Source organism: Opisthocomus hoazin, chromosome 3 (genome assembly GCF_030867145.1).
Source record: "Opisthocomus hoazin isolate bOpiHoa1 chromosome 3, bOpiHoa1.hap1, whole genome shotgun sequence".
Taxonomy (NCBI): domain Eukaryota; kingdom Metazoa; phylum Chordata; class Aves; order Opisthocomiformes; family Opisthocomidae; genus Opisthocomus; species Opisthocomus hoazin.
The window spans coordinates 9,540,268-9,563,615 of NC_134416.1; the positions used below are offsets into that span (position 1 = coordinate 9,540,268).

Consider the following 23,348-nt stretch of genomic DNA (forward strand, 5'->3'; position numbering starts at 1 on the left):
CAGCTTTTTGTAGTCACCTTAAAACGTCTGATGCTGGAGTGCAAGAAGATATTATTTACTAAGTGCTGTCTTCTCTTATCATTAACGAAGCAGTGCAGGACTGCTCCCCCGAGAAGCACCGCATTTCTTTCCGCTTTCCCCGCTGCCATCACCTGCGGGATCCGCGCAGCCCGGTATCAGCCGCAGGAGTTTCGGGGCGGGGGGGTGGTGGTGACAATCCAGGTATTCCAGGGTGGCGACCCTCTAGGGACCTCCCGTCGGGAGCAGGGGCGTCACCGCTCGGGGGGAGCCTTGGGCTGGCAGCCGCGAACCCCCCACTCCGCCATCCCCGGGACACGGCAGCCCCGCTCAGCGGCCCCGGGGGGTGGGGGGGCTCGCCCCCGCCCCGGCACCGCCCTGCCCGGCTGCGAGGAGGAGCCGGCGGGGCCCCCGGCGCCGTCCACGTGGCTGGGGGCGAGCTATATGAGCGGGCAGGAAGCCCGGCCGGGGAGGGAAGGGGAGGGACGGGGCCGCCGGAGAGGCTCCGCGGGCAGCGCAGGCAGACGGCGAGGCGGCAGCACCGGCACCAGCGACCGCCCGCCCTTCCCTGGCCATGGGGCTTGGCGGCCCGCCGGCCCCCCCCGCCCCGCCGTGAGTACCGCGGGACCCCCCGCCACCCCCCTCCTCCCCGCGTACCTGCGAGTCCTCCCGGTGCCGCGCAGGGCGAGGCGGGAGCCTCCGCTCCCCTCCAGCTCTTCATTCGGCTGCGAAGTTGTTGGGCTTTTTTTTTTAAATAATTATTATTGTGATTATTGAGAAGCAGGGGCGCTGCCGGAGCTTGCGGCATCCTCCGGCGGGCGCTCCGGAGCGGGGAGGCTTCGCCCCCTCCAGCCGGGATTTCCCCGGTGGGGGGGGGGGGGGGGAGTGGAGGGAGAGGCTGCGGGTGCCGGGCTGGGCTCCGGAGCAAGGCGCGCACCTCCGGACGATGGTGGGGGGTGAGGGGGAGAGGGGGCTGCCCCACGGCATCCCCCGCTCCGTGGGGACCGGTCCTGCCGCTCTGCTGCTGGGTGGGCGCTGGCAGGCGGGGGAGCGGCGGGAGGGACCTGGCGGAGTCCCGCACCCTGATTGCTTTTATTGTATTTGGATTCCCCAACCCCTCGGCTAGGCTGTGCGGCGAGAGGGAAGCCGGTATTAGAGGGGAAAAAGCAGACTGGCTATGTTAGGTACTCGCTCACATATCTCTGCTTGCAGAATTAATTTCCAGGCGAGTATAAATAACTAATCTTCGAGGTCAGCAGTTTGGGTATTAGGTATGTTTTTATCACACCTGATATATTTATCTTTACAGCAAAGATAGATCCCAGATCGTTACTGTGATTGCTTTTAGTCTTGGCAGAAATGAAAACAAACCAGTAAAAAAAATGCCTTGATGCATGTTTACTTTTGAGAATATTTTTTAGCTGTTTGTAACGGTTGGGCTTGCATGTAGCCAATACATTGAAATAACTAATTCGTACAATTGTAAGTCTGAATTATATATTTGCCTGCTGGGCATGCATGTTAAAGGAAAAAACCTCCCTAATTATGGATCTTTCAGAGAGATTGGAAGGGTGACAAAGCCCTTGTAATCTTTTGGGTCAATTTTCATAAGCTCCGAAAGCTCCCTTTGAAAAGGAAATTAAATTTCAGTGTGGAGGAGAGACAGGAAATTCAAGGATATAAAAAAGAAAGTCCCTGTTCTACTTTGATCCTGGCCTCAGGAGTTCATTTATGTTGGTGCTCTTCAGTGCCACAAGTTAAAATGAAGAGTCGCCTTTAACTGGAGTCTTCCTGCCTCTTGGCAGTTCGAAAGATGCTCAATTAGCAGCATGCTCCTCCTGTGTATTATTTACATGGCTTTACCTGGCAGAGTGGCTCCGTGTCAAGCATCTGCTTGGAAATACTTGGATCTCTACATCCACAGCGTCCTGTGCCATCCATGCCAGCCAGTCCCTTCCGCACCCCTCCTCAATTCTTATGGCTCGATCCCAAGCCAGCGCTGCTCTGCCCGCTGCTTGTAGTGCCTCGACAGAGCTTATCTTGCATTAGAAGGAGTTGGGGTTGGCCCTGGGTCCTTTCCCGCTCTTGGATGGTTATCTGCAGGGCACAGCTGTGCTTGAGGCCCTTTCTGGGCTCATTTGGGAACCTGGCAGTTTTTAATATGTTTGAAGGAGTGTTCAGGCAGCGGCTGGGGGTGGAGGAGGTAATGGTTGGATGCAAATGAAAAAGGTGGATTTGTTTACTAGTTAAAGGCACTTGTTTTCTAAATTATCCTGATAACAACAAAACCCCAGTGTAGTCCTATGGTGAACTTAGTGCTCTGTTCCTCTGCCAATTTCTCACTTGGTTTACTCTGTTTTGGTGCTACAGTAGGGTAACACTTCAGTGGCAGCAGGTTTAAATCCTGTGCATCAACAAAATATCAGTCTATGGTCCTGCCAAAACAGCTTTAAAGCTAGCACTAGATTTTTAAAGTACAGTTCTGTCTAATACGCATTTATTTTACCCTTCTGTTAGTAGCATTTAAGAGCATAGTCTCTAAAAAAAAAGAAAGAAGAGAAAAATGCAATTCCAATTCCTTACTCTTTTGGCTTGCTCACTTGGTGTACAGGCGGATTGTGCAGTGGAGACAGCAGGTTGTCCTGTTTGTAGGATTTTTTCACACATCCCAACCAGAAAGGAACTTGCAGCCTTGTTTGCAGTTTTTCTTCCAAACTTGGTGATATTAATAACAGTGATGGCATCTCAGCTGCAGAAGGTAGCTTTTAAAATTAAACATTGTTTTATATAAGACTTTGTATCTGCTTATCAATTTTTTTCTGTTTATGTAAACCCAGGAGTAATTTAAGGCGAAATTAGGGTCTTGCAGGTGGCAGTTCCATCTTCTAGGTTATAACAGGATCTTTTATGCCAAGTGCATTGCAAATGCTGCTGCTAAATGATAGTAGTAACATGTTTTTATTAGGAGCTTCTTTTAGAAGTATTTTCAAAAGCATGCAGAAATGTGCTTTTGAAAGCAAAGAAGCAAGAGTAAAACCAGCTCCGGAGCATTTTTCAAGTGCTGTTATTCCCACCACCTGGTGGAGCTTTTCGTGGCACTGGCTGAGGGAACTCTGAATTAGGATGCATTTTTTTTGTGTTTCAACACTATCAGATGCTATATGTAGAGTTTCTGTAACTTTTTTCTTTCTCATAGCAGACAATTAATTTTCTAGATCTTCCATACTTTGCAGAAGGCAGCACAGGACTATCAGTACACCGCTGTAGACAGATGAATCGGTGAAGCAGGAGATAAATTTCTTTCTTCCTGTCCTTGTCTTTCCCTTGCAGCACAGCTCTTTCTTTCTTTCAAAGGCAATACAATGCTGGCGTAGAGCATGACTAACCTGGGCATCCGGAAGCGATTTGTTTTCACCTTGGAGCACTTCTGAAGTGGAAGAATTATTTGTATAGGTAGCCCCTCTTCCAAGGTATTCTGGTGCAACCTTTGAGTGCAACCTCAGTTAGCTTTATACTAACAACTTTTATATCAATATTGCTAGACAGTATTTGGTAAACAGCCTGCATACAATCCAGGTTGCAAGGAGAAGAGAAGCAGCCACATTTTTGACTGATCTGAGATTACTGATATAGGTTGAAACATGGGTGTAAATTCCACTGACTAAGGCAAAGTGTGGCAGAGATACCTTTGCCCCTCTGACGGATATAGTTCTGCCCAACTGCGTCAAAGCCTGTCTGTCACGTTTGTTATGCCTGTTAGCTGCTAGATGAAAATCCAAGTAAGTCAGAGGTATGCAAGTTAAAAATAACTTAGAGGTGTGAGCTGACAGATAGTCCTAGAGTGGTATTACTTAAAACACTGATAAACTTCCTTGTCCTACACAGATGTTTCCTGAGCACTATGACTAATGCAAGAGACTCAGACAGAATTGCTGTTGTAAATGTTTGCATTTACTTACTTACTGCTGAGACACAGTGCCTGTGTCAGCAGGCAACAAGTGCAGGCTTCTGCTGGCCTAGGAAGGTGGTAACTCCCATCTGCCTCTCGAGTCCTGGCAGGCACAGCACGCCTGGTCACACTGGTGAGATGGATAAATGCCTTTGCAGCCTATTCAGACCAGTTCTGCATCCCTTTCTGGGCTAGCCTGTTGTCTGAAGATTGATTCAACTCATCACCCAGATGGTATCTGTGCCCTATCACCCAACAGGTATCTGCTCCACGGATCTGTGAATCTCATACCAGGCTTCAGGGATCTTTGCTTCTTAACCATAGTCCCTTAGTGCTGTGAGAACTGCCCTGACCTTTCTGTCCCAGCCTTCTGGAGCTGGTCCAGAAAGAAGTGAGTCTCTGACTACCTCTGTCATGTCTGAGACATTGGGAAGGTGGCTTTGATGTCTAGCGGATCTCCAGTGGCATCTGAAACCTGTGTTTGTCAACTGAATTGACCCTGTGGGAGCTAGATACGCTTTGTGGGCACTAACCTTCAATTTATGATATAGATTATGTTATCAGCCTAAATGGCCTCTATTTAAAACCGAAGTTTGTTAGAGACAAGTTGTCTCCTACTGCATGTGACTCCCCTTGTTCTGGTAAGGGCTCTGGGCCCCCCTGCCACTCATTAGAAGGAGCCACAGAGGAACTGTCATCATCCTTCTGGTCACCTTTCCCACCCTTGCCCTGACCTCCTCTTTCCACGGGTGCTGAGTGTCCCATGCTCTGTTTTATAAGTAGCAAACTCAAGTCACTTTGTGGAAAATGTCCTGTAAGGCTTTGAAAATCTTCTGTAAATCAGGGCTGCACAGCACCCACAGCTGTGAAATAGCCGTGGAGAGTGGAAAATGGGGGGCTTTGGCGGACAGGGAGCTCTCTTTGAGAGAAAATCCCAGTAATGTTGGTAGAAGTTGGCTCTGAAGTGTGAGTTAAAATTAAGGATGTCATCAATTGTAAAGACTGTAGTAATTGTTAAAATGCAATTCTAGGGGGAAAGGAAGGCGGAAAGCAATTCGTTCATGGCTCCGCTGCGCTTTGAAGTGCTCTTGATTAAGTTGCTTCATCTGGACTGACATGCGCGTCCTTCTGGGAGAAGACTTGTGCCCTGCGTATAAGATGACAAAGCCTTTGGGCAGAGAGGGGCTGTATTATTTCAGGAAATCTGTAAACCTCCTAAAATCTCCACTGTTTCTGTTGGCCGATCGCGAGGTATGGCAGAGTGCACAAAAGGCACAACGTAAATGGTTGTACCCTGCATCTGGTGACAAATGTTTGGAGTGTAGCGTTCCTGCTCTGAGGACATCATCTCGACTGAGCCTTTGTTTTTCGTAGTGGCTTTTCCACTTCTTTGAAAGTCCTCCCTCCCAGCAACAGTTTTCATTGCAGGCTCTGTCCTACTTAGCATTCTGCCCCAAAGATTTTGAGTGAAGGAGTGAGTGGCTGTGGTCAGGGCCCACAGGGTCCAAATGTGACCTTCCCCACCTTGCTGGTGCCTGACACAGGACAGCTGCTGGCATGGAGGTGACCACGCATACTCTGGGTATCCCTAAAACTCCCTTGAGCCAGATCTATCCTTATCCATTGCTTTGGAGGATCGTTCTGCAGAGCAAAAATCAGCACAGTGAAGCTGAAGTATTAAATTGGATGCAGTTTTAAAATGTCTCTGGACTAGATAATTGCTACTGACATTTTCCTAGGATCAGTAGATTTTTAAATTTTTCTTACCAGTGGTACACCAACACAAAACAAAGGTTGTTCCTTTTAAAGGACACTACATTATTTTTGGAGGCTGGATCTTTAATCAATGACTTAATCTTACATATCTGAAACGCTGTGTGTGCTGACACATCACGGTGCTGTACCAGCTCGACAAAGAAATCTAATTCTATCAAATCTGCCAGCTCAGTTAATATGACCCTGCCAGGGAAGCAGAAGGCATTACCTGCAGTTTTTTTAGGTAGGCGTCAAGTTCCCTCTCTTCAGCATAAATTCAGTGTATGCTACACATGGCCAGATTTGGACTTTTAAGGTACCTCTTTACATCCTGGCACGCAAAACCATAGATCAAGTTGGAAGAAGTTGTCAGAATATTTGGGTTGAAACATACCGGTCTGGGTCCTACAGACAGTCCTTTGAAATTAGTCTTGAAGCAGAGACCTGTGTTACTTCATTGTAACACAGTTACAATGAAGTTGTGTGTGAAGAACATGGCATAGGGCTACCTGCAACTTGAATTGGTGCTGACCTTACATTATTTGTCTCTTTTATGATACCCTACAATACATCCAAAGCTGTTGGGGTGTGATAAGGGCATCCATGCCTGTATCTTAAATTCCTTTAGTCTGATGGGATGTGGTGACGCCTTTTACATTACCTGCCCTTGGGCAGGTACACAGGCTGCAGCCCGCGTTAGTGCGAGACTTTAGCTGCTAACACTATTGCTCCACACACCTAAGGTTTTCTCTTATTAGACCTTGATTTAAATCAGTTTGTACAGATGATCTGACTTAGATTTTTTTTTTTTGGTGATGAAACTGAGAAAAATACTGGTTTATACTGAATTGAAGCAAATCTTAATTAAATAAAGGCAGGTCAAGATAATTATAGTTTTGATGGATTGAGGCATTCTTGCTTTTTGATTTACTTAATCTGAATTTCAGGTCCATTTCAAACTCTCAGGTAGTCAAAATTACTCATTTTAAGAGCCAAGAAGAAAGTTTGCTTTTGGAAATGTTGGAATGATTGCTCTGAATTTCATATGACCTGCATCAACACTGTTCATGTCAGGCAATGGCAATACTGATATTATACCTGAATTTGGGTTTTTATTTCTTGTCTCTGAAACTATTTTTGAAAACGTTGTTATTCTTCTGAAGGTTCACCCAGCTTTTCTTTTCAGGGGCGGCTCTCTGCATTTTAAGTAAAGAAAGGATCTCTCCTGCTTCTTGGTCTAATGCTTAGTAGAACTAGAAGCCTTCCTTCTTGATCTCTCCTCTTTCTCCCTACCAGATTCTCTGCTTTTTCCCTTCAGATAAAATTTGCTCTTGCTGGGAAGCGAAGACTATGATCAGGTCTTCTGTGGCTTTACCTTTGCATCTTACAAACAGACCTGCTGTTTTTCCCAAACAGTTTTAGGCTTAATTCTAGCCTGAAAATTCACCCTGAAAAGCACAAATGAACTTTTGCCTGCCCTGTATCCCTTTAACGGAAGTTCAGTATCAGACTGCAAATGTTAATGCTGAGGGCTACCTAGTATCACTAGGTGATCAAGCAGTAGCACGGGTGGAAACACAAAGCAGGCTGATGCTACGTTTGCACGTGGAACATGGAGGCACATACAGTTCAGCAGCTGAGAATGCCATAACCTTTGCAATGAAGTTAAGCAAGTTATGATGAAGTTATCTCTCAAGCTCTGGAGATTACGCTGTAATGGCAATGCAGGAAAAACAAGGAAAAACTGCATTACTAACCTTTCTGAAAGGTTAGTAGTTCAACCCTTGCAAAAACTTCTCTTGCTTAGGAAAGGAATAGTTAAATGTAAAGTGGCTTTTACAAGATATATGGAAATGGAAGTCCTCTTCCATGGTGCGAAGAGGAGGAAAATTATTTGGAGGAGTAGTGTGGGGTTGCTTCAGAAATTTGGCAAAAGACAGCTCCTCTCTTTTGGACTGCCAGAAATGCTGATGATGTGGCTTACCCATGTAACTGGGGACCCTGTAACGGATTCACAGGGAAAGCCTGGGCAGGAGGCACAGCTGTGGGGCCAAAGGATACAGCTTTGCTTCAGGATCTTGTCTCCAGGCAAAAAAACTTGCCTTCATTGATGTTATTCTGATGTCTGCAACTTGGTGACTTGAAGTGTCCATAAAATATGATGTGTAAGATACTCAGAGCTGCTTCAGGGCTTCAGAGGGAGTTTTCCTAGTTTGATCTCCATTTCTCTCCTTCCTGAGGAGACGTTGAAATGTCCTTCAGGCCTGCTGTTCTCATAGACTTGTGTGGTTTTTGTCCCTCTTTTGCATGTTTGCATGTGTTCTTCCTCTCATCAATTCTACTTCCACAACTGCTCCTTGCTAGAGGAGAACAGACTATTTCCACAGCTCTCACCTTTTCCCTGTCTCTGCCAGGCTTTGTTCTGCATGGTATTTCTTGGTACATTCCATGGTATCTGCGTGGTACTCTCCATGATATTTGGAAAGACACAGCAGTCAGGCGAAGTGACTGGAAAAAGGGGAAAAATTGCACCCATTTTTAAAAAGGGTACAAAGGACCCTGGGAGCTACCAACCTGTCAGCCTCATCTCTATGCTTGGGAAGGTCATGGAACAGGTCCTCCTAGAAGTTATGCTAAGGCACATGGAGGACAGGGCCATGATTTGAGACAGCCAGCATGGCTTTAGCAAGGGCAAGTCCTGCCTGACCAACCTAGTGTCTTTCCATGATGGAGTGACTGCATCAGTGGACAAGGGAAGAACTATGGATGTTGTCTCTCTGGAATTCTGTAAGGCCTCTGACACAGTCCCCCACAACATCCTTCTCTCCAAATTGGACAGATATCAATTTGATGGGAGGACTGCTCAGTGGATGAGGAATTGGTTGGATGGTCATAGCCAGAGTGTAGTGGTCAATGACTCAATGACCAGGCGGAGATCAGTGGAAAGTGGTGTCCCTCAGAGGTCTGTACTGGCACCAGTACTGTTTAGTATCTTCAGTGTCATGGACAGCAGGACTGAGTGCACCCTCAGCAAATATGCAGATGGCACCAAGCTGAGTGGTGTGGTTAACATGCTTGAGGGATAGGATGCCATCCAGAAGGACCTGGACAAGCTGGAGAGGTGGGCTGGTGTCAAGCTCGTGAGGTTCAACAAGGCCAAGTGCAGAGTCCTGCACCTGGGTCAGGGCAACCCTGCTGTCACTACAGGCTGGGGGATGAAGGGATTGAGAGCAGCCCTGCCAAGAAGGACCTGGGGATACTGTGGATGAAAAGCTGAACATGAGCCACCAATGCGTGCTCACAGCCCAGAATGCCAACCGTATACTGGGCTGCGCCAAGAGAAGTGCAGCCAGTAGATCGAGGAGGGTGATTGTGCTGCTCTACTCCACCTGCAGTCCTGTGTCCAGCTCTGAAGCCCTCAGCACAGGAGAGACATGGAGCTGTTGGAGTGGGTACAGAGGAGGGCCATGAAAATAGTCAGAGGGATGGGACGCCTTTGCTATGAGAACAGGCAGAGAGAGTTGGGGTGGTTCAGTGTGAAGAAGACAAGGCTGCGGGGAGACCTTATTGTGGGCTTTCAGTACTTCAAGGAGGATTACAAGGAAGATGGGGACAAACATTTTTTAGCAAGGCCTGTTGTGATAGGACAATGGATAATGGTTTTAAACGAAGGGAGGGTAGATTTAGACTAGATATAAGGAAGAAATTTTTTTATGATAAGGGTGGTAAAACACTAGACCATGTTGCCCAGAGAGGTGGTAGATGCTCCATCCCTGGAAACATTCAAGGACAGGTTGGATGGGGCTCTTGAGCAACCTGATCTAGTTGAAGATGTCTCTGCTCACTGCAGGGGGGTTGGACTAAATGACATTTAGAGATCTGTTCCAACTCAAACTGTTGTATGATTCTCTGTGTGCCAAGGTCAGAGTGAACCAAGAGTTTGGGACCCAGGGACACTTAAACTTTGCATCTGGGGACAAGTGTGTGGTGGTGGGAAGACAGACTTATGGCTGAGAACCTGGAGTCGGCTTGGAGAGCCGAGCCCTGTCCCACCTCAGATCTCTGCTCCAGTCTTGCCAGCTGTAAATGACAGTCTTTCAGTTTCCTAGAGGTTGAGTTTGGCCTTTGAAATGCATGGACACTCTAGTAGCACAGAATCACAAAATGGTAGGGGTTGGAAGGGACCTTTGGGGATCATCCAGTCCAACTCCTCCTGCCAAAGCAGGGTCACCTAGAGCAGGCTGCACAGGACCATATTCAGGTGAGGTTTGAATATCTCCAGAGGAGGAGACTCCACAACCTCTCTGGACAGCCTGTTCCAGTCCTCTGTCACCCTCAAAGAAAGAAGTTCTTCCTCATTTTCAGCTGGATCTTCCTATGCAATAAAGATATAAACTTTGCCCTTTTGACAATCAGCTTGATGTTGAATCTGGAAAGTAAAAGGAAATCTTCAACTGCATGGACAGAAAAGCTGTAGTGATGGGACAGTAGCTTTAGACATTCACTGTCTGCCACTCCTGTGTATAGTGTAGTCAGAGATGTGCAAAAGCACTGCTAATGCAACAAAAATGACCTGTATTTCTGCTTTGCCTACTACAGTGAGGTTGTCACACAGTTCAACAAGGCCAAGTGCAAGGTCCTGCACGTGGGTCGGGGTAATCCCAAACACAAGTACAGGCTGGGCAGAGAGTGGCTTGAGAGCAGCCCTGAGGAGAAGGACTTTGGGGTACTAGTGGATGAGAAGCTTAGCATGAGTTGGCAATGTGTGCTTGCAGCCCAGAAAGCCAACCATATCCTGGGCCCATCGAGAAGCGTGGCCAGCAGTTTGAGGGAGGTGATTCTGCCCCTTTACTCTGCTCTCATGAGACCCCATCTGGAGTACTGTGTCCAGCTCTGGAGTCCCCAACTTAAGAAGGACATGGATGTGTTGGAGCAGGTCCAGAGAAGGGCCACGAAGATGACCCAAGGGCTGGAGTACCTCTGCTGCGAGGACAGGCTGAGAGAATTGGGGCTCTTCAGCCTGGAGAAGAGAAGGCTCCAGGGTGACCTTCTAGCAGCCTTCCAGTACCTGAAGGGGCCTGCAGGAAGGATGGAGAGGGACTTTTCACAAGGATGTGTAGTGATAGGACAAGGGGGAACAGCTCTAAACTAAAAGAGAGCAGATTTAGACTGGATATTTGGAAGAAATTCTTCACCATGAGGGTGGTGAAACACTGGCCCAGGTTGCCCAGAGAAGCTGTGGCTGCCCCCTCCCTGGCAGTGTTCAAGGCCAGGTTGGATGGAGCTCTGAGCAAGATGGTCTAGTGGAAGACGTCCCTGGTCACTGCAGGGGGGTTGGAACCAGATGATCTTTAAGGTCCCTTCCAACCCAAACCATTCTATGATTCTATCACTGTAGTTCTGCAAGGATTGCGCAGTTTGGTGCTTTTTCCATGTTGCTGTTGGTGCACTACTTTTGCTTGCCTGGTTCCTGAGATCTTACAGAGGAACATAAAGTGTCACTGATTCACTGTGACCGTTGTAGCAGATTTCCTGTGAATATTGCAAGAATATGCAAAAATAGATATGCAAAATTAAAAACTGCTTCAGACCAGAAATGATAGAGGAAAAGCCCGTATCTTGGTAGCAGGATGTGTGAAATAGCAGCAGCTACACAACTGTGATAAAACTTGGGGATGCTGGAGCATAGCCATCCTGCCATCTCAAATGGCCACTTCATTAGCTTGCTAAGGCAAGGAGATAACCAAATAAAGCAAATGCATTAAAAAGCATTCTGATTACAGACAGACTTTGCCCCAGGCCACCAGATTAGGTTTGATAGGATTTGTTTAACTATATACACATTTGTGTGCAGTATGCAGGTGCTTTTTGGCCGCTTTGAGAAACCATAATTGTTTCATTCACCTGTAGGATACGTGCTCTACAAAATACTTGAGGATGCTGGAGAACTGTGGTACCTATTCCGGACTGAGGAAAAATGGGGTGATTTAGGTCTCTTAGAAGTGGGAGTTTCACTCAGGTTACAGGAAATTATTGTGATAGAAATTGAGACACCTATATCTATTTCTTCGTAACGGTCCTTTAAAACTATGGATGTTTTCAGGAAAATAAAATCTATGGATCAATATATATATATTGGTTCTCCAAGTGTAGCTGTGATTTGACATAATGCTCACAATTCGGACAGCTAAATTACACCAACAAGAGCTGAGTGTAAATGCCCAGTTAAGACACTGATTTGTGCCCTACCTGGGCTTCTCCAAAAGCACTGTAACTCTGGTGTGTAAAATGGCCAATGCTTCAAACAGAAAAAGCCTCGAGCAGCTACATATGTGCTTGTGAGGCCAAAGGGCGAAGGAGCAGGAGATGAATGCTGGCTTTTGAGGAAAAAAATAATAATAAAAAAAAAGTACAGGGTTGTTGAAAAAGACAGGGCAATACAGTGATTGCAGAAGTGGCTAAAGCATTTGCTAGTAGCAGTGAAACAAAGGAGTTGAGAGTAAGTTGCCTCTCTGCAATGTGAGGGTCTCCTGTTGATAACAAATTGAGTGTAAATATTGGCAGAGGATGTTGCTATTTAACTGCCATTCATTTGGGGATTTTTTTAAGAGGGGGAAAAACTGGAGGTTTGGATGGAAAAAGAATCGATATGTTAGAATTGCCATCCCAGCTCGTTCAGAGGGGAATGTCTGTTTCACACAGCATTAGGAGAAAAGGCTGCTCGTTCCTTCCTCTGCTGCCATCTGACCTGCTGCTGGTGTAGGAGAGGAGCTCATTTGTGCTTTGTTTCTTCCTGCTTAAAAGGGCACACATTTTTCCTTTACCTGTAAAAGCTCTGGATGAAGAATGCTACGTAAAGCTAAAATTCTACCAGATTAAGCCGGAATTGCTCAGTGTGGTTACTGCCTTTATTGTTTCTCAGAGAAGAGCTTCCCCCACCCCAGTCCATGTTCCTTTGTTCCTGTGGCTTAAAATACCCAAGTTCTGTCTGTTGGGACTGTCGTCATACTAATTGACAAACAATCCTAAGAAGTCTGCCCCATTTAAAGTTACTATTTTGGAAAAAGGACAGTTCTTCTGTGGCAACAAGCCTGACCAAGAGCTAGATGTTAGTGTAGCAGGAGGCAGTCCTTAGCTCCTCCTCAGGCGAGCTGTCAGGGACCCACACATCTGTTTTCTTCTTTTGTCTGTTTGTGAATTCCTTAAAGAAGCTTTGCTCAAAATGTCGTTTCCCTGATTGATCTTACCATATGCAAGCCTAGAGGTTCTCTGTATTTTATGGAAAAACCCTAGCACAGCTTCATTTTGGAGAATGGCATTTCATCAAGGTGTAACTCTCCCCTGAGATGTTCTCAGAGCCACTAACCACGCTTTTGGCATGTCTCTGAATTTGGAAAATAATTTTATGAGTCTGGCTCTTGTCTGCTGGTAAAAATTTTATGCCCTTACTGTCTGTCTTGGACACTTAGTGGCTGTGATACGTAGAAGGTATTAGTGTGTGTCCTCAGTGAGGAGCTTCTCATGGAACAGACTGGAGATGGAACAAGAGACCCTGAGGCAGCCTGCTGCTCTTCATGTGGGAGTTTCAGGCTTGCTTGGCAGAGGTGCACACACCGAGGGTGGGATTACCAGGGTGGTGTGTAACCCTTCCCACTCCCAGAGGAAACCAGCCGGCTTTGCCAAGACAGCTCTTCTGCAGGGTGAAACTTGGTGCGGTTGAAACTGGTGTCACCTGTTCTTGCACTGCTGGCATCCAGCATTGTGAAATGTGACATTCTGCTGTCAGTGCCCAAGGGTCAAGCTGAGGGTAAAACAAGATAAGAATTGCTCGTTTTGAAAAGCGTGTTCTCAACCAGCCCTCACCTCTACAAAGGAACCATTCCTGATTTGTCAAAACTCGTATGCCCTTTTTGCTTTTGTATCTAATCAGGTTTCTTTTGACAAGTGTAGCTCTGAGAGGCGGAAATTCTGTTATTAGGGCACTGACGCTTTTCTGAATATTAAAAACCCTTTTGCTTTTATAGCTGTCAGAATCCATCTTTCAGATCCCCCCTTCCAGCTGCCATGCTGTCTTCTGAGCTGATTGCTGCTCCTGAGCAGGTATGTGGCAGCATCGCTTTGGCTGGCATCAGCAATATTGACTTCCAAGCAGAATAAGGTGTTTCTGCATCTCAGACCAAATGCTGTGTTTTGTTTTTAATCCTCTCTTCCGCCAGTGACAAATGCTGCATGATGGTTTCACCTTTCCCCAAGAGAGAGTAGGGCCGTGCACAGTAACCTTGAGTATAGACTTGTCATATCTAATGAGCTTAGTAGGGCTTGATCTGCTCATTACCTGGAGATTGTTGAAGGCAGGACCAAAATATCTCTTGGAGACAGTGTGGGTAGCGTGCTTCCCTCTGAGTCAGCACAGGGATGTTGCTCAGCACATGTGTTTGAATTGATTGCTGAAGCTGTCATCTGCTTAATGAGACTTATAAAGTTTGTGACTTCTCATAGTCTTTAAAACACATGGCACTTGTATAGGCAGGCTTGTTGATGGTGGTTTTCTTACCCAAAGCCAATAGGACTCTTCAATCTCTGTAGCAGAGTACTTTTCTTAGAGTTGTAAGTCTGTCGTTACTGTGCAAAATTCCAACTGAAGGTAAATAAAGATAATTTTTTTTTTCTTACAAAGTTACCCTCCCCTTCTCAAAGGAAATTCTTTCATGGGTGTGACAGCCCTTGACAGTCCACTTGTAGCTCCTATTGAATTTCATCTTCCTGTCCAGAGTTGCTGGGAAGTGAGCTTGTTACAAGACATTTTTTCTTCCTCAAAGGCCACAGGGTAAGTGCAAACAAACAACAAAGCAACACAGCTGGCATCTAGAATTAAAGGTGTCTTCAGTCTGCTCAGTAGGCTATTTTGGGAGACATGAACAGTGTAGGCATCATGTCAGAGAGTCTAAACTATTCCACATCAAATGAGAATAGCATTTATGCAAGCTCATGCTATCCTTTCAGTGGGTAACTTCATAGTTCCCCATCACTTGTGAGATTTGTATCTTGATCTAAATAGGATGGAGACTTATCTTGGCCTCTTTCACCAGGATTCTCTAGATGCACTCTCCAGCTGGGATGTTCTCAGGGACTTATCATAAACATGATGAATGGCAACAGTTATATCCTTTTGGTATAGTTGCACAGTGATGCACAGTTTCATCAAGGTGATGATGTGCGTTTTGATTTTACCTAAAAATAAGCAAGGCACTGACTGGCATGTTTGTCTTTTCATTGCCTGACCCTTCAAAGGAGACGGTGGCAGGGGAAGGACACAAGTGACTTTCAGACGACGTCGCATTAATTCGTAACAATGCTGGAATTCCTGTTAAGATGGTTCCTAAGGATGTTACATGTATCTGGCAAAAGCTCTGCTTATGTTTTCCTTTGATCTATATCCATAACCAGAGACAGATGCTGTAAATTGAAGTAATTGAATGTGTGTGTTGCTTGTAAAAGGTGGTGAGTGTAGTTCATTTCATGGTTCGGGGGTCAGGAGGGAGTTTAAACACAACTTTGCTCTGCCTGTGTAACTTGAAGGGGTTTCTTTGTTTGTTTGTTTTTAATTGCAAGGCTGATTAAATAACTTTGTAGGCAAAAGTGTTTTGCAATGACAAATGCCTTCTGTTGGGTGTTAGCAGCACTTCCCGTGCTCCTCAGCTCAGAGTGCTTGAGAATGGGAGAGGGACATGCTGAAGGAGAACTGCTTTGTACTTAGGAGAATTAGAATAAGCTCAGCAAGCACATGGTTTGTGCTTAATTCCAAGAGCATGAATCTGATCTCACTCCCACTAATCTCTAAAGGGATTATTCCTGATTTACACCATGCTGAAGCAAACCAGAATCTGGCCCTGAAAGCCTATTTGTACTTTAGACATTGTCTCAAGGCAGCTGACCTGCAAATATGAAAAAGCTTGGCTTCCTGCAGGTTAATTGTTTAATTTTGTCAAGCTAAGTGCACTATAGCTTGTTTAGCAGGGTTAATTTTAAACTAAAGACTCTTTATCCAGGAAACTGTATTGCGAAAACTCAGGCTAGAATCCATTTACCTCTATTGGACTAATAGGAGATAGTAATCAGAGGACCCGCTTTGGTACAACACAGTGCTCTTTATTTGCATAGTACCTGTCGTCTGAGGATATTAAATAGCTACTTCATTGCAATTCTGGAAGCTGTTCAGCCAGACAAGTCTCGCTAATGACCTGCAGTGACTTGAGTTGCTAGCAGTGAAGTAAAAATAAGCTAGTATACTAGGTCTCTGGTCATCAGTGGCATCTCTAAGAAAAGGTCTGTAACCTAGAATGAGGTGAAACTGTTAGCTGAAAATACTGGGGTTTCTGGAATAAAGGCTGTGGCATGCCTATCTGCTGTGAAGAAAATTGATTTTTATGAGCACAAGTTCATCTGGTGTTCACTGAGATGAGTACCAAAGGCAAGCATACTGTTCTGGGGTGGGAAAGCTCAGGTGGCCTTTAGACTGTCATGGTCAACTCCTTTACAGCCCCAAATTGATATAGCTTTTGTTTAAGTTTGGATTGTCTACATGCTCATTTTTAAGGCTGTGTTTATATCATACCTGTGATAAAAGGAAAGTGCAATACACCTTTTCGTAGGGCTGCTCTAATGGGAACTAGTAAGTTACATATTCTCAAATGAACAAGTCATGTTTGTCATTGCCGCAAAGCACAATTTTGCTGCAGCACCGCACTTGAACCACATTTGAACTACCTAAATGCATCCATACAATGTCAGGGAGCAAGACGGGTTGCCTTGTATGATGGCTGGCCTTATTCTCTTCAAAAATTTTATTCTTGAATCCTGTTGTCAGCTTTAATTTCCCCATAACTGTCTCTTTGTTGTGACTATTTCAGATGCAACAAAGCTTTCAACTACAGTAGTGCTATACAGAAATGAAAGCCGTTAATATTTATAAACACTAAAGCATGGGGGACATGAGTAACTGAATCTGATCTGGACAGGCTGGATCAATGGGCTGAGGTCAATTGTATGAGGTTCAGCAAGGCCTAGTGCCAGGTCCTGCACATGGGTCACAACAACCCCATGCAACACTACAGGCTTGGGGAAGAGTGGCTGGAAAGCTGACTGGAGGAAAAGGACCTGGGGGTGCTGGTCAACAGCCAGCTGAACATGAGCCAGCAGTGTGCCCAGGTGGCCACAAAGGCCAATGGCATCCTGGCTTGTATCAGGAATAGTGTGGCCAGCAGGAGTAAGGAGGTGATCGTCCCCCTCTGCTCAGCACTGGTGAGGTCACACCTGGAGTACTGTGTTCAGTTTTGGGCCCCTCACTACAAGTACAGTGCTGGAGTGTGTCCAGAGAAGAGCAATGATGCTGGTGAAGATTCCAGAGAACAAGTCTTACGAGGAGCAGCTGAGGGAGCTGGGACTGTTTAGTCTGGAGAAAAGAAGGCTGAGGGGAGACTTTATTGCTCTCTAAAGCCACCTGAAAGGAGGTTGTAGTGAGGGGGGCATTGGTTTCTTCTCCCAAGTAATTAGTGACCAGACAAGAGGAAATGGCCTCAAGTTGCATCAGGGGAGGTTTAGATTGGATATCAGGAAAAATTTCATTACTGAAAGAGTGGTCAGACATTGGAATAGATTGCCTAGGGAGGTGGTTGAGTCCCCATCCCTGGAGGTGTTCCAGAAATGTGTAGATGTGGCACTTCGGGATATGGTTTAGTAGGCATGGTGGTGTTGGGTTGATGGTGGGACTTACTGACTTTAGATGTCTTTTCCAGTCTTAATGATTCCATGATTCTATGTGTCTTAATTACTGTGTTTAGGAAGAGATGGTAAATGGCTGTCTTGGTAGACTAGCAGGGTGTATTTGCAAAGGGAAATTAAAAGGATGACAAAGCATATGTACAAGGCTGTTTAGATGACTGTGGAGAGTCCTGTGTTTATGGACTGTAAGATAACTACTCCCTATAATTCACCCAGCATAGAGAAAAAACACTGAATTCTGGGACAATTGTCAAAAAGGTGTGGTATGGGAAGGTTTTCCTCACACTCATGGAGTTATCCCATACAAACATCTGCTCCTGCTGTGGAGCTGAGCCACCTTTTCCTGACTGAAATCATGGCTATAATGTTAAACATATTGAACCAAATGTTACATGCACAGCTGTTTGACTGGAGAATACCCTTAATTTTCCTTTACAATGAGTAAGGAAATCTGCTACTTCATCAAAGGCATAATTTAGCTTTATTGCTAGTTACTCCAAGTTGTTAGCCATGACTAGTGCAAGCCTTGCCTATCTATCAGCAAAGATTGGAGAACCTAATGACTGTACTCCTGGAGAAGAGACTTCATTGATTCAAAATGAAATAGCTGGTGAGTGATGCTCTGAGAAGTTCAAATTAAGAACAAAAACCTGTTTGCCTTTGTATAAGGAACCCAGAAAACCACGTGGTGAACTCTCAGTATTTTTGTCCACAAAAGTCCCATCATCATCGTCTTCACAGGTCCATGCTTTTCTACTCTTCTGTATTTATCAATGATCTGGACGAGGGGTTGACAGCTCCCTTAGTAAGTTTGCAGATGACACCAAGTTGGACAGGAGTGTCGATCTGCTCGAGGGTAGGAAGGCTCTGCAGAGGGATCTGGACAGGCTGGATTGATGTGCCGAGGCCAGCTGCATGAGGTTCAACAAGGCCAAGTGCTGGGTCCTGCACTTGGGTCACAACAACCCTGTGCAATGCTACAGGCTTGGGAAAGAGTGGCTGGAAAGCTGCCTGATGGAAAAGGACCGATGGTTGTTGGTCGACAGCCAGCTGAACATGAGCCAACAGTGTGCCCAGGTGGCCACGAAGGGCAATGGAATCATGGCTTGTATCAGGAATAGTGTGGCCAGCAGGAGTAGGGAGGTGATTGTCCCCCTTTGCTGAGCACTGGTGAGGCCACACCTGGAGTACTGTGTTCAGTTTTGGGCCCCTCACTACAAGAAGGACATTGAGGTGCTGCAGCAAGTCCAGAGATGGGCATTGATGCTTGGTGAAGGGTCTAGAGAGCAAGTCTTACAAGTAGCGGCTGAGGGAGCAGGGGCTGTTTTGGCTTGGAGAAGAGGAGGCTGAGGAGAGACTTTATTAATTTCTCCAACTACCTGAAAGGAGGTTGTAGTGAGGTGGGTGTTGGTTTCTTCTCCCATGTAGATAAGTGATGGGACAAGAGGAAATGGCCTCAGGTGGCATCAGGGGAGGTTTAGATTGAATATTAGGAAAAATTCTTTCTCCAAAAGGATTTTAAAGCATTGGAATAGGCTTCCCAAGGAAGTGGTTGAGTCACCATTCCTCGAGGTATTTAAAAGACCTGTGGACATGGTGCTTAGGGATACGGTTTAGTGGTAATCTTGGTAGTGTTCGGTTTATGGTTGGACTCAATGATCCTAGCAGTCTTTTCCAACATAAATGGTTCTGTCGTTCTGCGATTCACTTGATACCAACCAGAATAAGTGCACCATACAAGTGCATATAATAAGTGCAGAATAATGAATGTAATTGTAGAAGTGCACCAATGCAGGCTTGGGCTGACCTGCTGGAGAGCAGCTCTGTGGAGAGGGACCTGGGTGTCCTGGTGGACGACAGGTTAACTATGAGCCAGCAGTGTGCCCTGGCTGCCAAGAAAGCCAATGGAATCCTGGGGTGCATGAAGAAGAGTGTGCCCAGCAGGTTGAGGGAGGATCTCCTCCCCCTCTACTCTGCTCTAGTGAGGCCCTGTCTGGAGTACAGCATCCCCAGTTCTGGGCTCCCCAGCTCAAGAAACATGAGAAACTACTCAAGAGAGTCCAGCGGAGGGCTACGAGAATGATGAGGGGACTGGAGCATCTCTCATTTGAGGAAAGGCTGAGGGAGTTGGGCTTGTTCAGCCTGAAGAAGAGAAGGCTGCAAGGGGACCTTATAAATGCCTATAAATATCTTAAGGGTGGGTGTCAGGAGGATGGGGCCAGACTCTTTTCAGTGGTGCCCAGCAACAGGACAAGGGGCAATGGGCACAAACTGAAGCAAAGGAAGTTCCACCTGAACATGAGGAAGAACTTCTTCCCTCTGAGGGTGACGGAGCCCTGGCACAGGCTGCCCAGAGATGTTGTGGATTCTCCTTCTCTGGAGATATTCAAGACCCGCCTGGACGCGGTCCTGTGCAGCCTGCTCTAGGTGACGCTGCTTTGGTAGAGGGGTTGGACTAGATGACCCACAGAGGTCTCTTCCAGTCCCTACCATTCTGTGATTCTGTTGGACGAAATGATCCCCAGAGGTCCCTTCTAACCCTACCATTTTGTGACTCTGAAGTGGTACAGCCATATAAGCAAATGTATGATTTAGTGGAGGAATGAAACCTCATGGTTACCCCTGTGTCACTCAGCAAAAGTGCCCCTCCTGCGTCTCTCCTCTGCAGCAATGTATATGTCAACCTGGGTCCACTTCATCAAGAAGATGTGGTGCTGGAGCTTGCTTTGGAGCTTCTGCCATTTAATTGAATTAAATTGCTGTAATAATTCTCTCCATCTGTATCCCCACTGTAGGGTAAGAGACATTCTTTCCCTTTTTGTCTCTGTTCTCAGTTCATCCCACCAATGGTGTTGCCACAGCAGATGTAGAGGTGGAGAAACTTCCAAATACGCCATGTGCCAGATATAAACCATCCTGCCTTACCGAACTGGTTAATGTTGTTTAGCTGGTAATTGTGTAATGTAGTAAAAGCTGCATATTATTGGCCAAGCACTTCATAGTTTTCTGGTATTTCTAAAATGGATGCCAGCGCTCAGAAATGAGTAATTTGTAATTGAAGGGATATGATCAGTAGGTGATTAGTTTGTGAAGTGCCTGGAGGTAGGCTGTGTTGTAGATATAAGCCATCTGGAGCAAGCCTGTGCTTTAGCTTCTGTAATGAGTACCCACAGACTGTGATGCCAAAATGACCAGCTTTATTACGTAGATGAAGATCTTGAGTAATTCAATTCATTTTCACAGATCTAAATAAACTAAAATGGGAACATAATTTGGCCCAAAGTTTTAGTTTCATGCTCGGAAGTATCAACCCAGGATCATCAACTTATCTTCCCCTATCCTTAATGTAACCAGCCACTGCAGATCAGGCTGTTGAGTTCCTTCCTCTGTCTGCAGCTTTTACCAAATTTGCTGTGACCAGGATTCCACCCCATTTTGCCTGGTCAAGCAGTGTAGCTCCCTTAGGTGCTTCCTGTATTTGCTGCTCTTATAAACTGCAAGCATAGTCCTCTGTCTCTGATCTTGGGGATAGGCTGGCAGAATAGAAGAATCATAGAATGGTTTGGGTTGGAAGGGACCGTTAAAGGTCATCTGCTCCAACCCCTCTGCAATAAGCGGGGACATCTACCACTAGAGCAGAGTGCTCAGAGCCCTGTTCATCCTGACCTTGAACATTTCCACGGATGAGACATCTACAACCTTTCTGGGCAACCTGTTGCAGTAATGCTGTCTTGCTAGTAGTGGTTACTGGGCAGAAGAGTCCTGTCATAGAGCTGTCTTAGTTACAAAGCCCGTAGCTTGCAGGGTACCTGGGCAGTACTGCTACTGGGTACCTGCAGCAGCAGTGTCTGTGTTGCCAGTCTTGTAGCCATTGAAATTAAGTGTTCTAAAATGAAGATGGATTTGCAGTATCACAACAAAGTGAATCTTGCCTCTTTCTGAAATTATCATTGCACAGTCTTTTTGCTGGAATCCGATTGATCGCGGTGAGGTATACCGCTAAAACTCGAATCCGAAGTGCTGCCCAGTACCCGATGTATCAAAGGGCGTGGGAAGGAATGGGGGTGACTGGAGGGAGTGACCAGAAGTAGCTGAAAGAAGAAAAATCCTTGAGAAGGCTTTGATCTGCAGTTGGGTGTCTGTGCTCCAAGGAGGGAGTGTGCTTTGAGGAGAAGGGCACACTCTGCATGTAAGCAGATGTATTCTATTTGATGTGCCGAGATCAAGGTGTTGGAGCCTTTAACTGCTCATCTGGGTCTTATCTTGCATTTTCCCCCTTAATTTTTCCCTTGTGCTTAAGAATGGTTTTTCCCTCTTGTTCTGTGAAACATTCTTATGCAAAGCCAAATCTCCTGAAACTCAAACAAGCTGATTGTAGCACAACAAGAGCAAAGAGATGCAGGAGTTTTGGCTTTGCATAAAAATGCATAACTTATTTTTCTTTTTTTTTCCCCAAACTTGTTATTAAGTGAGCCGTACTCTAATGAAGCATTTAATGGAGGAAAAAAAAAATGCAGATGCTGTGTCCTGTAGATTTTTCCTAGATCCCTGAAGGTAAGATTATTTACAGATTAAAGCCCTTACTCTTTCCTGTGTCATTGCAAAACAAATAATGAGCAGGACTTGAAAAGCTTTGGTATCTCCTGGTTTGGAGTACCAGCCCCTCTCACAACATCAAACAACCATGCCAGCACTTTTTCATGGTACCAGATGACTAAATTTCATAGCAGATTCTCCCCCAATTTAATGCTGCTAATGAGTGTGTGGACAAGAGTTAAAATACAAGCACAAGTTTAAAACCTCACTGAAGTATTTGAACTTAAACAAGTCTGTACATGAAGAGTCTGTTGGGAAGGGAAGCATCAGTTCAAAATTGTCGAGTTTTCCAGTTTTTATTGTGATTTTCCCAAAGCCATGCAATCTGCAGCAGACCCAGGAATAAATTTCAGGAGTCATGCTCTTGCTGTGAGCATGGACAAGTGGCATGCTCTGAACTCCGGCTCATGATGAACAAGCCAGCGGTCTCTCTCTCAGCAAGAGGAGAGTCACTTGGGTAATTCCTTTTTTAAACAGCAGAACTGGATTCGTGCTTCAAGCAGCCTCGGACAACCAAAGAGGATTAAACTTCAGGTTAAAACCTTGTGTTTGGTGCCATTACCTGCTTCTCCTTCCTTTTTCCCCTGCAGTGACAATGTGGCAGTGAATAACAATGGGAAGGACAACTATGCCACATGTGGGAATAATAAAAGCTAGCAAGGTCTACATTGTGAGGTCCCAAAAATAAAAATCAGAGCACCTGTCTTGCCTTCTAATGTACAGGAAACGAACAGAGAGGCAGGCTTATCTGGAGAATACGGGCAAACTGAGCACAGCTTTTCCCTATGTAAGGCACACCTTGGAGCAGGTGAGGAGATATATTTATATGACTACCCATCCTTGATCAAAGGAAACCACTTCTGGCTGACTGAATTCTGTTATTTATGAAATATTCAGACTATGCCTGTAACACATTCTCCTCCTACAAGCCTGAATCACTAGTCTCCCAACTGCACTTTCCAACATCTGGTAACACTTGGCCCCTCTACCTGCAGCACTGCTATGGCCACTGCTTTGAAAAGACGGGTTTCAGTGACAGTGTTGATCTGAGCTTCTTAACTACTGTGTAATCACAGGCTGAGCGCTGGTGACATACAGTTTCAGGGGAAAAAAGATAACATTTACCTTATCTGTGTTCCAACAAAAGTCTGTGGTATGATCTCTGATTCCAGCCTGTGAAGGGGTCCTGTTCGTAGAGATTAGGTAAACAGAGGCTCTGCTCATTTTAAGTGAGCAAAATGGGATAGAC

At 45.7% G+C, this 23,348-nt stretch overlaps 1 protein-coding gene across 1 annotated transcript in view; it reads left to right on the forward strand.

Moving 5' to 3' along the window:
• Positions 1-491: 491 nt before the first annotated feature.
• ST3GAL1 (ST3 beta-galactoside alpha-2,3-sialyltransferase 1) overlaps positions 492-23,348 on the forward strand; it is a 93,363-nt gene continuing 70,506 nt past the window's right edge. Inside the window, exon 1 of the mRNA XM_075415517.1 lies at positions 492-630. The gene's annotated coding sequence lies outside the window, so the exon portion shown is untranslated. The remainder of the gene's footprint in view (positions 631-23,348) is intronic.